Here is a 13,584-nt window from a genome sequence, read left to right on the forward strand (position 1 = left end):
CTAAACGTTTCTTTTTTCTTCCCTGCTCGTCGGTACCTTTTTTATCTACAACCCACACGGGGTTATTGTATGGTGACTGGGACGGACGTATTATACCGTTTTCTAACAGATCTTGAGTTTCTGTGTTTACGAATTCTGATACGCCCATTGGGTATGGATATAATTTTGAATAAATGGGATTCTCGTCCTCTGTTCTAATAGTTGCAATGACATTTGTATTATACGGAAGCGCTTCATTTGGTTCCGCAAATACTCCTGCTCGGGCTTTGAGCATTGTTTGAAATTCCGTTGTTATAGCCTGAGGGGCTTCTATTTCTTTGACACTTGTGAAATTTACGGCTGGGCATTTTAGAAAGTTAATGGTCTCAGAACCATAGTTTGTTGTTAGTTTCTTATTTTTGAAGTCTAATAAAACGTTGGTTTGGTTTAGTAGGTCAAGTCCGATTATACCATCGAATGTCGTGAGGTTTGGTAATAAGAAAAATGTTGTCTTGGTATTAAAAAGGTGCATTATGCATTTCTTGTCAACTACGTTGTGGCCATGGATTGATTTTAATCGAAAGGGTTTTTCTACCGGCGTAATATTTTTTAGTTCTTTTAATGGTCTCACGTAATTCTTTGAGGCTCCGGTATCTATTAGCAACTTTATGGTTTTCCCTGCTATCGTTCTCTCTATGAACGGGAGCAGGGATTTATTCCTAAAAAATTGACCTGGTCGTATTCGTCCAATTCATTGTCAACGTCTTCTGTCTCGGTTTCTGCGATCGCTTGGTATTCGCTATTGTCCTGCTCGTATTCTGTATCTTCTGTTCCTAGGTGGTTAACTCTTTGCTGTTTCGGTCCTGTGAACCGTGCGCTACCGCTGTTTGGTCGTTTGTTTGCCTGTCCCTGGTTATTGTAGTTTTCGTATTGAGTGCGTCGTTGTTGATTTGGCCACTGAGTCTGTTTCGAGAAGGTCGCGTTTTGTTGGTGTTGCGTAGCCTGTCTGAAGCGAGAAGATGAGTCAACGTCCATTGGTTCTACCTGTTCTTGTCGTGGTGAGAATTCTGGTCTTTTGTAGTGTGGGCTTTTTCCTGGTTGGTTGTGTTTTGGGTCTTGAGCTAGAGTCTTGTCTCTGACTTGCTGTCTTTGTTCGATCTTCTGCGCTTTTTCTTCTATACTGCGGGCGAAATTTGTGGCGAACATATAACGTTCATGATTTGACTCAACTTCTTGAGCCAATGCCAATGCAGAGGGAAGATCAATTGGTCTAGCTGAGAATAGGACATCACTTAAGGCCTTCCTGGTTCCTGAGATGAATACTCGCAGGGCGTCTGCTCTATATTTCTCATTTAGCGAAGAGGCAACGGTGGTGTCGTAGGTCATGATTGTCTTATTTATAAGTAAAGTCAGTTTCTTTTCTACCTCGTCGTAGTACTGCAGTAGTGTCAAATTTCCTTGGCGGAGTGTTGACATCTCCTGTTCAATTAAGTATATCGGTCGTTTGTCGGAGTACGTGAAATCTAACCGATTTATAATGGCCTTAAAATTTAGAGGAGTGTCGAAAGAAGAGAGTACCATATCAGCAGCGTTCTTAATTTTGTTTCTTAATATTCCCAAAGCTTGATAATGCTTTGAGCTACCATCGTATTTCTCATATACCTTGTATGCGATATGCGCAGCCTTTCTCCAAGATACATAAGTTTCGCTTTTTCCTTCAAAGTCCGGGAGGGACTTCATGATGTCAAGGGTTTCGTTGCAAATAACACCTATTTTGATTTCTGCCTCCTTGAAAGTTTCTACCTCGGGTGCGCTAACCTGTACTGAATTTATACGTTGTTCAATTTCGTTTAATTTTCTATCAAAGCTATCTTTTTGAGCAGCTAAAGCGCTTGCGACTGCGCCTTCTACTATAGCTTTTAATTGATCTGAATTCAAAGCCATTTTTAAATTTTCTGTGTTGTAAATTTTTCGAAAATTTGTTATTAAATCTTGTATTTCACTATCACTCATAGGGCAAGTAAAGACAGGGAATTTTGCGTGCTGCGTTTTTTGTTATTAATAATTAATATTTAAAGGTTGAAATTGTATTTTTATTTGTTTTTACTCCTTAATTTCTTTTTTTGCAATGAACACTCTACTCACATGTTCTTATATTATGTTAGTAGACTGTATGTTGTGTGTTTCTTCGCTGATGAGCCGCTTCGTGGTGGGTGTCTTCGCTGCGTACTGTTTCGTGGTGGGTGTCTTCGCTGTGTACTGCTTCGTCTAATGCTGCTTTCTTTTTTTCTTTTTTCGTTTTGGTTATGCGTTTTAGTTGTCTTGCTGTTTTTTTTTGCACTTGTGGGGTATTTATCTCACTGAATGCTTGTTTTAATCGAAGTTTTAATTTCGTTTTTTTTTTTTTTTTTTTTTTTTTTTTTTTTTTTTTTTTTGGGTTCGTTTCGGTTGGGCGCCAATTAAGCTTTTTTGCTGTAAGTGTTAGATGTTAGTGTGCGGTGTTGCACAAAATGAGTAGACTTCAATAATCCCGTGGCGACGACCGACGTTCTTTATTATCAAAAATCAACTAAAGTACAGTGACATAAATTCTTATATCCAAAGCTAGCCCTAAACCCTGATTATGCTGACATTGCATATTTACGCGAGGCATCGCATTACTTCGGGCAACAACATTGTTGCGCGTTGGAGCCACTGCTGCTGTTGTGCAATATCCGCTGGGAACGGCTACATTCATGCTGACGGCGCGTGATCAATCTGAACATTTATGTTTTGCTGGTCGATTGTGTTAACTTATATTCTTGATCAGGGCGACGAGCTGAGTTGATTTGGCCCTGTCCGTCTGTCTGTCCGTCTGTCCGTCTGTCCGTCCGTCCGTCTGTCCGTCTGTCCGTCTGTCCGTATGTATGAACGCGTCGATTTCAGAAGATATAAGAGCTAGAGACTTCAAATTTTTTTTAAAATGTCCGTAATTACAGCGCGCATATCAAGTTTATCATTAAAAATCGATAACTCATCCCGATCTTTTTTTATCGATAAAAAACCTTATCGAAACCCAGTTATAAAATTATATCTTCTACACCTTTATCGCTAGAGTCCCCAAATTTTTAATGTATGCTTATATGCAATTTATACAATTTCGGTTTTTGTTAAAATTAACCCCCCACCCTTAAATTCACCCCCTGACCCTCACTTTTGTAAAAAGCGTATTTCAAATACTAGAGACTTGTGCTTTAACAATTACATGCATATCCATGTTATAAACATAATCTAAAAGTTTCATGAAGATCGTACTTCCACAAAAAAAGTTATTAAACAATTAAGTTCTCATAGTAAGCGCTCACTGCCGCCCATGCGTGTATATGCTTGTGTGTGTATATGTATGTAATTGTTTGTGTATGTGTGTGTGTATGTATGTGTGTGTATGTATGCCCGTGTGTGTGCGTGTGTGTGTGTGTGTGTGTGTGTGTGTGTGTGTGTGTGCGTGTTTCTTGTGTAAGCTGAAAGTCGCGAAAAATTATTGAAATAGCTATTACTCCAAGGGTTCAGGGGATCTCGTAGTCGAGTAGTCTCGACTAGAGCTTTCTTACTTGTTTACTTTAGTTAATTGATTTAAATTCATCGTCCGATATATGTTCCTTACTTATTTTTTAACGATATAATTTTTATATCGCTTTGTTGTCGTTTGTTGCTGCTCCGCACTTCTAGCAGCATGGAATTGCAGAGCTCATGTGTAACTGTAACATTATTTTGTGAAGGAGCAAGAATGAGCAAGAAGTCTTTTTTTATACCCTGAACCCATTTTCAATGGGAAATCAGGGTATAATGGTTTTGTTGAAATGTATGTAACAGGCAGAAGGAGGCGTGGCAGACCCCACAAAGTATATATATTCTTGATCAGGGCGATGAGCTGAGCTGATTTGGCCCTGTCCGTCTGTCCGTCCGTCCGTCTGTCCGTCTGTCCGTATGTATGAACGCGTCGATTTCAGAAGATATAAGAGCTAGAGACTTCAAATTTTTTTTAAAATGTCCGTAATTACAGCGCGCATATCAAGTTTATCATTAAAAATCGATAACTCATCCCGATCTTTTTTTATCGATAAAAAACCTTGTTTTTTATTGGATTTAGCAAAGATTTACACACAACTTCTAATTTAAACATTTCAAATACCTTTGAGGGATCAAAAGTTATATCTAACGAAGCACACATATGAATGTTAGTTTTCATCTACAAATGCACAGTAACATTTTGCACAATTGGACGAAAAATCACCGAACTACAACTAATTATACCCTGAACCCATTTTCAATGGGAAATCAGGGTATAATGGTTTTGTTGAAATGTATGTAACAGGCAGAAGGAGGCGTGGCAGACCCCACAAAGTATACAGTTGCGAAAAATAAAATAGCACCACTTGCAAACGCAAAGTTTAAGAAGTTCTCCTAGGTGCATTTATCAATATATTGATCTACTTTTTTCTTGTATGTAAGCAGAAAACAATTAATAATCGCAACAAGCAAGAATTATCCCAAAAATATTAATCGTTTTTATATAATTCAAAAAATTCTCAAAAAAGTCGTAAAAATGCCGAAAAAAATAATAGCACCACTAACCCTTTTCGAGTGAAAATCTATATTTTTCGCAGATTTGAATATCTTCAAAAGCACTAATTGATGAGATTTGTTGGTTATATATCTATTTTGATTAAAAATTTTCAGAATTTGTGAAAATTTTCAAAAAAAATGGGTCGTGAAGAGCATTACACCACCGAACAACCCAATCTCATCAAAAAGTTGATTTCGGCTCAAAATTTTCACAGGAAAGTTGGTCATTTGATGGGTTGTTCAAATAAAATGATCCACAATGCATTATTCCATAAAAAAAATTGATGAAAAGCGCAGATTGCGCTGAGTTCTGACCCAAAATCATGTCACTCGTCTCATTTACGAGAGTAAAAGGATCCTTTTAAGCCGGCTACTCAACTGAAAAAGGACCTAAACATATCAGCAATGGACCAAACAGTATGGAAATATTTAAGACATCACGATTTGAACACTTTCCGTTCAAGAAAAGTACCATATTTGAATATAAAACACATTTCCAAATATAATATAAAACACATTTCCAAACGGATGCCGTTTGCAAGGGAAACACAAAAATTGGTCTACGCAGGAATGGAGAAACATACTTTTGAATAATGAAAGTAAGATGCTAATTTTTACTGGAAAAGGATCGCGGTCCTACGTGAGACATCCACAGAACTTAGAAATCGGTCCTAGATATACAAAAAAAACCCTTAAACATGGAGGATCAAGTGTATTAGTATGAGACTGATTTTTTGCAAACGGCATCCGTTTGGAAATGTGTTTTATATTCAAATATGGTACTTTTCTTGAACGGAAAGTGTTCAAATCGAGATGTCTTAAATATTTCCGTACTGTTTGGTCCATTGCTGATATGTTTAGGTCCTTTTTCAGTTGAGTAGCCGGCTTAAAAGGATCCTTTTACTCCCGTGAATGAGACGAGTGACATGATTTTGCGTCAGAACTCAACGCAATCCGCGCTTTTCATCAATTTTTTTTATGTATTAATGCATTGTGGATCATTTGATTTTAACAACCCATCAAATGACCAACTTTCCTGTGAGAATTTCGAGTTAAAATCAACTTTTTGATGAGATTGGGTTGTTCGGTGGGGTAATGCTTTTCACGACCCATTTTTTTTTGCAAATTTTCACAAATTCTGAAAATTTTTTAATCAAAATAGATATATAAACAACAAATCTAATCAATAAGTGCTTTTGAAGATATTCAAATCTGCGAAAAATACAGATTTTCACTCGAAAAGGGTTAGTGGTGCTATTATTTTTTTCGGCATTTTTACGACTTTTTTGAGAATTTTTTGAATTATATAAAAACGATTAATATTTTTGGGATAATTCTGGCTTGTTGCGATTATTAATTATTTTCTGCTTATATACAAGAAAAAAGTAGATCAATACATTGATAAATGCACCTAGGAGAACTTCTTAAACTTTGCGTTTGCAAGTGGTGCTATTTTATTTTTCGCAGCTGTATATATTCTTGATCAGGGCGATGAGCTGAGCTGATTTGGCCCTGTCCGTCTGTCCGTCTGTCCGTCCGTCCGTCTGTCCGTCTGTCCGTCTGTCCGTATGTATGAACGCGTCGATTTCAGAAGATATAAGAGCTAGAGACTTCAAATTTTTTTTAAAATGTCCGTAATTACAGCGCGCATATCAAGTTTATCATTAAAAATCGATAACTCATCCCGATCTTTTTTTATCGATAAAAAACCTTATCGAAAACCAGTTATAAAATTATATCTTCTACACCTTTATTGCTAGAGTCTCCAAATTTTTAATGTATGCTTATATGCAATTTATACAATTTCGGTTTTTGTTAAAATTTACCCCCCACCCTTAAATTCACCCCCTCATCCTCACTTTTGTAAAAAGCGTATTTCAAATACTAGAGACTTGTGCTTTGGCAATTACATGCATATCCATGTTATAATCATAATCTAAAAGTTTCATGAAGATCGTACGTCCACAAAAAAGTTATTAAGCAATTAAGTTCTCATAGTAAGCGCTCACTGCCGCCCATGCGTGTATATGCTTGTGTGTGTATATGTATGTAATTGTTTGTGTATGTGTGTGTGTGTATGTGTGTGTATGTATGCCCGTGTGTGCGTGCGTGTGTGTGTGTGTGTGTGTGTGTGTGTGTGTGTGCGTGTTTCCTGTGTAAGCTGAAAGTCGCGAAAAATTATTGAAATAGCTATTACTCCAAGGGTTCAGGGGATCTCGTAGTCGAGTAGTCTCCACTAGAGCTTTCTTACTTGTTTTTTATTGGATTTAGCAAAGATTTACACACAACTTCTAATTTAAACATTTCAAATACCTTTGAGGGATCAAAAGTTATATCTAACGAAGCACACATATGAATGTTAGTTTTCATCTACAAATGCACAGTAACATTTTGCACAATTGGACGAAAAATCACCGAACTACAACTAATTATACCCTGAACCCATTTTCAATGGGAAATCAGGGTATAATGGTTTTGTTGAAATGTATGTAACAGGGAGAAGGAGGCGTGGCAGACCCCACAAAGTATATATATTCTTGATCAGGGCGACGAGCTGAGTTGATTTGGCCCTGTCCGTCTGTCTGTCCGTCTGTCCGTATGTATGAACGCGTCGATTTCAGAAGATATAAGAGCTAGAGACTTCAAATTTTTTTTAAATGTCCGTAATTACAGCGCGCATATCAAGTTTATCATTAAAAATCGATAACTCATCCCGATCTTTTTTTATCGATAAAAAACCTTATCGAAAACCAGTTATAAAATTATATCTTCTACACCTTTATTGCTAGAGTCTCCAAATTTTTAATGTATGCTTATATGCAATTTATACAATTTCGGTTTTTGTTAAAATGTACCGCCACCTCTAAATTCACCCCCTCACCATCACTTTTGTAAAAAGCGTATTTCTAATACTAGAGACTTGTGCTTTGGCAATTACATGCATATCTATGTTATAATCATAATCTGAAAGTTTCATGAAGATCGTACGTCCGCAAAAAAAGTTATTAAGCAATTAAGTTCTCATAGTAAGCGCTCACTGCAGCCCATGCGTGTTTATGCGTGGGGGCTTGTGAGTGTATGTGTTTGTGTATGTGTATGTATGTGTTTGTGTATGTGTGTGTGCATGTGTATGCGTGTTTCTTGTGTAAGCTGAAAGACGCGAAAAATTATTGAAATATCTATTGCTCCAAGGGTTCAGGGGATCTCGTAGTCGAGCAGTCTCGACTAAAGCTTTTTTACTTGTTTTTCACTGATCTTATTTAATAAAATTTCCTGAATCATTTCCATAAGAAATATTTTATACTATTTCAAACACCCAAAGATTTACACACGTTGAAAGTAGAGCATCATTTCCCACGCTTTCTTCAATTTACCATGCAACCTTGAATCAGCTAACTTTGACGAAGCTTAAAACTTTATGGGTAGTCCGCAAAATTTTATAAACATTGTTTTTAAGTCGGCTGGAGTTTTCTAAATGAGAGTATGAAAATAGTTGGCGGATACTGAAAAACAATTTTTTGGATTTATACCAAAAAATCGGACTTTTTACCCATAGTGCATTGTAGCTAAGCGCGGAACGGTTCTGGTCTCATAATGTGACAGTCTTTTTTTGATCCAATTAATAACAAAAGTGCAAGTTTCGAAATTAATTGAAGTCCTCATTTTTGTCTTTAGTCCATCCATAGTGCGTCCCAAGCGAAAAACACATGGTATGATTAATAACACTGATACTGCCTTCATTTCTGATGCTTTTTTTGTGACTTCGTCAAAAGTTTTTAAAATGTCACATAAGTCTGCGATGCAATCATATTGGTCGTTGTTCAAAGGTGATGGTGCCTTCGAACTATTTAAAAGGATGTGACCAATAGCATCCCTGACCAATAATATCCGTTGCATTGAATAAGACTGTATTGGCTTTCTTGCTCTTGAGCATTGTTAAGTTTGGCAAACTGAATTGAGCTGCTCTTGAAATATGTCACAATTTTTTTTACAATTTTTACTCATACTAATTTTGGCAAACTAGCTCGTATGGCTCATTTTGCGTTCTTCGCAATTGGCATTCGCAAAGTTAACGCTCCCTTTTTTAATATGTCCGACTATCGATAATCCCAAAATACTATCTATATATCGTCGTTTTAGAAAAAATAATCGATAGTATAGATAGTACCATCGATTCTTTTGCATTTCTCTTCAGGGTATGATAACTGAAAATGATCTAGCTGTTTCTAGCAGGTTTGAAAGGTTAATTTAGCATTTTCTTGCCCGAAAGAGTTGGCAGCATTGAACCCGAAGTCTTATGTGTTCGCGAACAGAGCGTATAGAATAAAATGGTCAACAGTCATTTGTATGCTATGCTTAGTTAGTTACACTTGTTACCATGCATAATATTTATATTTATATTCTATACTCCTACACATAATATATATACATAAGGTAAATGTACATAAGCTGCTTAATAATTATTCTTGTTTAACAATAATAATTCTTTTATTGTACATTTTAAGAAGAATCAGAAAACATGTGATGTGGTTATATGCTGCTATCTGTAAAAAAATAAATATTGATTAAAAAAAAACATCGTAAAAAAAAATAGAACAAAAACAATTCAATGTTTTATTTATTGTTTAAAAGAAATTATTATTTAGAACAGATGCACCAATTAAAGAAATTCAAAGAACTAATTGTATAATTCGCGTTTAGTTTTTAGCCGTAACTTGAATATCACTACTAACCACAGAACACATAGACCGGACAAGTAGTGTAAAGCGATAGTTCCCAGACCAATTCGTATTTGCTCGGCTCTTCTACTTTTAGGTTCGGCTTACGAAAATATACGAAAGCACCATCATTTCGTTTCATACACTCGACCGAGATGGTCGACTGTTGAACAAAAGATGCTTCTGCGCTCAATGTTTCCCTTGCTCTCATACAAATGGCATACAAATGCTTCTACAAGTGATATCCCATAATTGTGAGCATCGCATCCCATGCGTACACACAATCAAATGTATATACATACATGCATACATATGTATGTATGTAAGCACTTCACACGATCGACCAAATGCAAATGCTGGACTGTAAAATTGCTACAGGCAGCATTCTCGTGTGTACCATACGCAATACGAGTTTGCTTTATTTTTTTCGATAAATCATCCGATAACTTTTTATCGAGAATAATCGAAAAAATGTATGTGTTTTTTTTAGCCTAATTTGAACACTTTTAGACCTGGAGTCTTCAAATTTGCGTAGTATATTTTATTTTATTTATTTTTATTTTATTTATTTCTTAAAGCTATTGATAAAAACGAGAGTCAATTTTAATTTAAAAAAAAAAAGCCTATACAAAGTACGGATATAATTTCAATAGTAACACCAACCCGATGGGGTATTTTATTTGCCAGTCCGGTCGGCTATGCCCACGTCTCACAGCCAAATATGGTCAGTGATACTATTGAAGCTATGAAAAGAAAGTGTTAGTAAGAAAACTTAAAAAAAAAATATTAAAATGTAGATTTATTAACTATATCTAACATAATTAAAATAATTCTTAAAATAATAATAAAATAAAAATAATAATAATAAAAAAATAAATAAATAATAAAAAGAGTTAAAAAAAACAATAATAAAAAAAGAAAACCAGTAAGAAAACTCTAGTCGAGATACTACCCTGAACCCAACAAATAAAACTGCCCATTTAGCATGGCTGAAATTTCAATTTCGATGTATTTAAAAATATAAATAAAATACAAAACTCATTTAATAAAATATAAAAATATTTTGAAACAATTAAAAAAGTTAACATCAGTTGCACCGATCGGGATTCGAACCGCAACTTCTCGATCGAGCGTCATGCAGCTAACACACTAGGCCACCTCACTCCTGCTAGTGGCGCTGGCAAAACTCAAATAGATTCACTGCTGCAGCGCCATCTACCAAAACTAAACGAAACTAACAGCTGATGTGATTCAACGAATGTTTCTAGAAGAAGTTTGAATGTATGTGTGCACACGCATACGATGCTATTGTAGCTGCTGCACGTGCGTTTGTTAATTGGCTAAATATTTGATTATTTTTTATTAATTTTTGACTGAACGGAATTTAATGAAACTTTCAGCATACGATCTACATATTATATTGAATATTTGAGAAATTTAAAAAAAAGAAAAATCATTCACAATTAGCTATAGTGGCATCTGATTTGAACTTGAATGTTTTTACTCGATAAAAACATAACGGGATGATTTATCGAATTTTAAAAGCAAACTCAACGTCCGCGCTGTATATACGGTCATTAAAAAAAAATTCAAGTCTCTAGCTCTTATATCTTCGGAAATCGACGCGTTCAAACATACGGACAGACAGACAGACAGGGCCAAATCGACTCAGCTCGTCGCTCTGATCAAGAATACATATACTTTATGGGGTCTGCCACGCCTCCTTCTCCCTGTTACATACATTTCAACAAAACCATTATACCCTGATTTCCCATTGAAAATTGGTTCAGGGTATAAAAATATAAAGTAAGAAGAGATATAGTATTGAAAAAGAAAAAGGACGGTATTAAAAGAAGTTGCAAGAAAAGTTAATAAAAAAGAATAAGAAATAATAAAAAGAAAAGAGTAAGAGAAGCCAAAAATAGAAAATAAGAATAGAATTGAGAAGAATCCCTAAGATAAGCTGATAGTAAACTTTTTATTTTAGGAAGAGAGAGCTCTAAGGAAAAAACGTGATAATATTTATTAAAATTAACACAAAGAACATGAAACGCACTGTGCAAAGAATAATCCGGACGATAATAATAATAAAGCGGACGATAATGTCAAGTTGCTCGGGACGGAACCGAAAAATTTAGACGACCCAACAAAGAGGACGAATCAATATCACCACTAATCAATTTATGCAGAAAAACAATTCCTAAAATTGTTCTGCGATTGGTTAGCGATGGAAGATCAACAAGCTAGAGCCTACTATGATAAGACGGTAATCGTACATTACTGTCCCATCTAAGGTCTCTTAAGGCAAAGAGAAGAAACTGTTTTTGGACCGATTCGATACGATCATGATACAGTTTATGTATAAAGTTTATGTGTATTTATATAAAGTTAATCAATACAAAGATTTTGTAATTTACAGATTTTTGATACCACGCCCCCTTCTCCGCCAATTTGTAAAAAACGCATTTCAAGTACTAGAGACTTGTTCTTTGGAATGTACACACATATTCACCATATGATCACGCTCTAAAAGAAGAAGAATTTATTTGTTGAATAATTTCTTTTGTAGACGTACGATCTTAATAAAACTTTCAGAATATAATCATAATGTTCAAATGTGTGTACATTCCAAAGCACAAGTCTCTAGTACTTGAAATGCTTATATACACAGTAAATCTGAAGTGTTTAGGTCTAAGTTCAAATTAGGCTAAAATAACAAAATCAATTATTGGATTATTCTCGATGAAAAAGTTATCGGATGAGTTATCGAAAAAATAACAGGGCTACATCGACTCAGCTCGTACCCTAACTTCACACGCGCACAGAGATACGCACACACGCATAAACACGCATTGGCTGCAGTGTGCGCTTACTATGAAAACTTGATTGTTTGATAACTTTTTTGTGGACATCTTCAAAAAACTTTCAGATTATGATCATAAGGGGAACACTAATCAAGCATTTAATGACCTTATGGATCTTCTGTCATCATCTGAAGTGCTGGCCTTTCCTGACTTTGAGAAACCGTTTTATTTAACAGATGCTTCTAGTTATGCTATAGGGGCAGTTCTTCCCCGCAATACAGCGGTGGGGATTGGCCTACTGTTCATTGCACAAAGCTGAGGAAGGCTACGCGACAAATGAAATTAAATGATTGCAATTATTTGGGCACTGGATAATCTACGATCTTATTTGTATGGAGCAAAATTAATTAAGCTATAAAGACCATCAACCATTGACTTTCGCTTGTGGGAACAGAAATTATAATGCCAAGCTGAAACGTTGGAAATCGAGAATTTAAGAATATAATTGTGAATTTTTTATAAGCCAGGCAAATCATATGTAGTCGCAGATGTTCTTTCAAAAATTCCACCACAAGTTAATGCACTGACGAATGATTCTGCCTCCACGGTAACGGTACACAGTGCCCTCCAAGATGCCAAGATCTAATCCCTGACGTGGAAGTGGTTACTAATGTTTTCCGACACCAATTAATATGCGACCCACATATAAACAATTACGAGTACACGGCTCCGGATATAGTTGACATATAGTTCCCATAGAGAAGGATATTATAAATAGTTTACCAAACACACAGAAGAACTATCTGAAGCTGGCGGTCATAAATGGAATTAAAATTCCTGAAAAATTTATACAGGCCCTCTAATCATGTTATCTAGAATCTGACGCAACGCTTAGTAATTGATGTTACTAATCAGGAAGAAATACTAAAAATAATTGAAGCTGTGCATAATAGAGCGCACCGCTGTCCAAAAGAAGTAAAGTTACAGATGTTGGAAAAATTTTATTTTTATCAAAATGAATTATGTCAAGTTTGTAAAATGCAAAAATATGATATTTATTCAAATATGATAGACATTCAAATAACCCACTTCTGTAACCTAAGCCTGTATCAGCACATCAATGCAAAATAATTCACGTGGACATCTTCACATTACACGGAACACAACTCTTAACTTGATGTCAAAGTGGCCACGATAAACGATAATTATCGCAGCAATCCGCAAAGCATGGCATTCATCAGAGTGAAAGAGAGAAATATTGCTTGAATTGCCTGAAAAAATATATTTCACCTACTAGCCAACGGTTACATGTCGCTTTGGCTCTCTTCTCGCTTCGCTTGCACTCTGACATGTTTTATGCGATTACATGTAAATCTGCATGTAGAGCTTTCTCGTTTATTGCCGCTCCATATTCTCGCATCGCTTATCGCGGCCTCTCTGACATCAGCCGTAAGTTGTATCGATAAAATTATCCAAAA

Source organism: Drosophila arizonae, chromosome X (assembly GCF_054131065.1).
Source record: "Drosophila arizonae isolate 15081-1271.41 chromosome X, UAZ_ARI_1.0, whole genome shotgun sequence".
Classification (NCBI taxonomy): domain Eukaryota; kingdom Metazoa; phylum Arthropoda; class Insecta; order Diptera; family Drosophilidae; genus Drosophila; species Drosophila arizonae.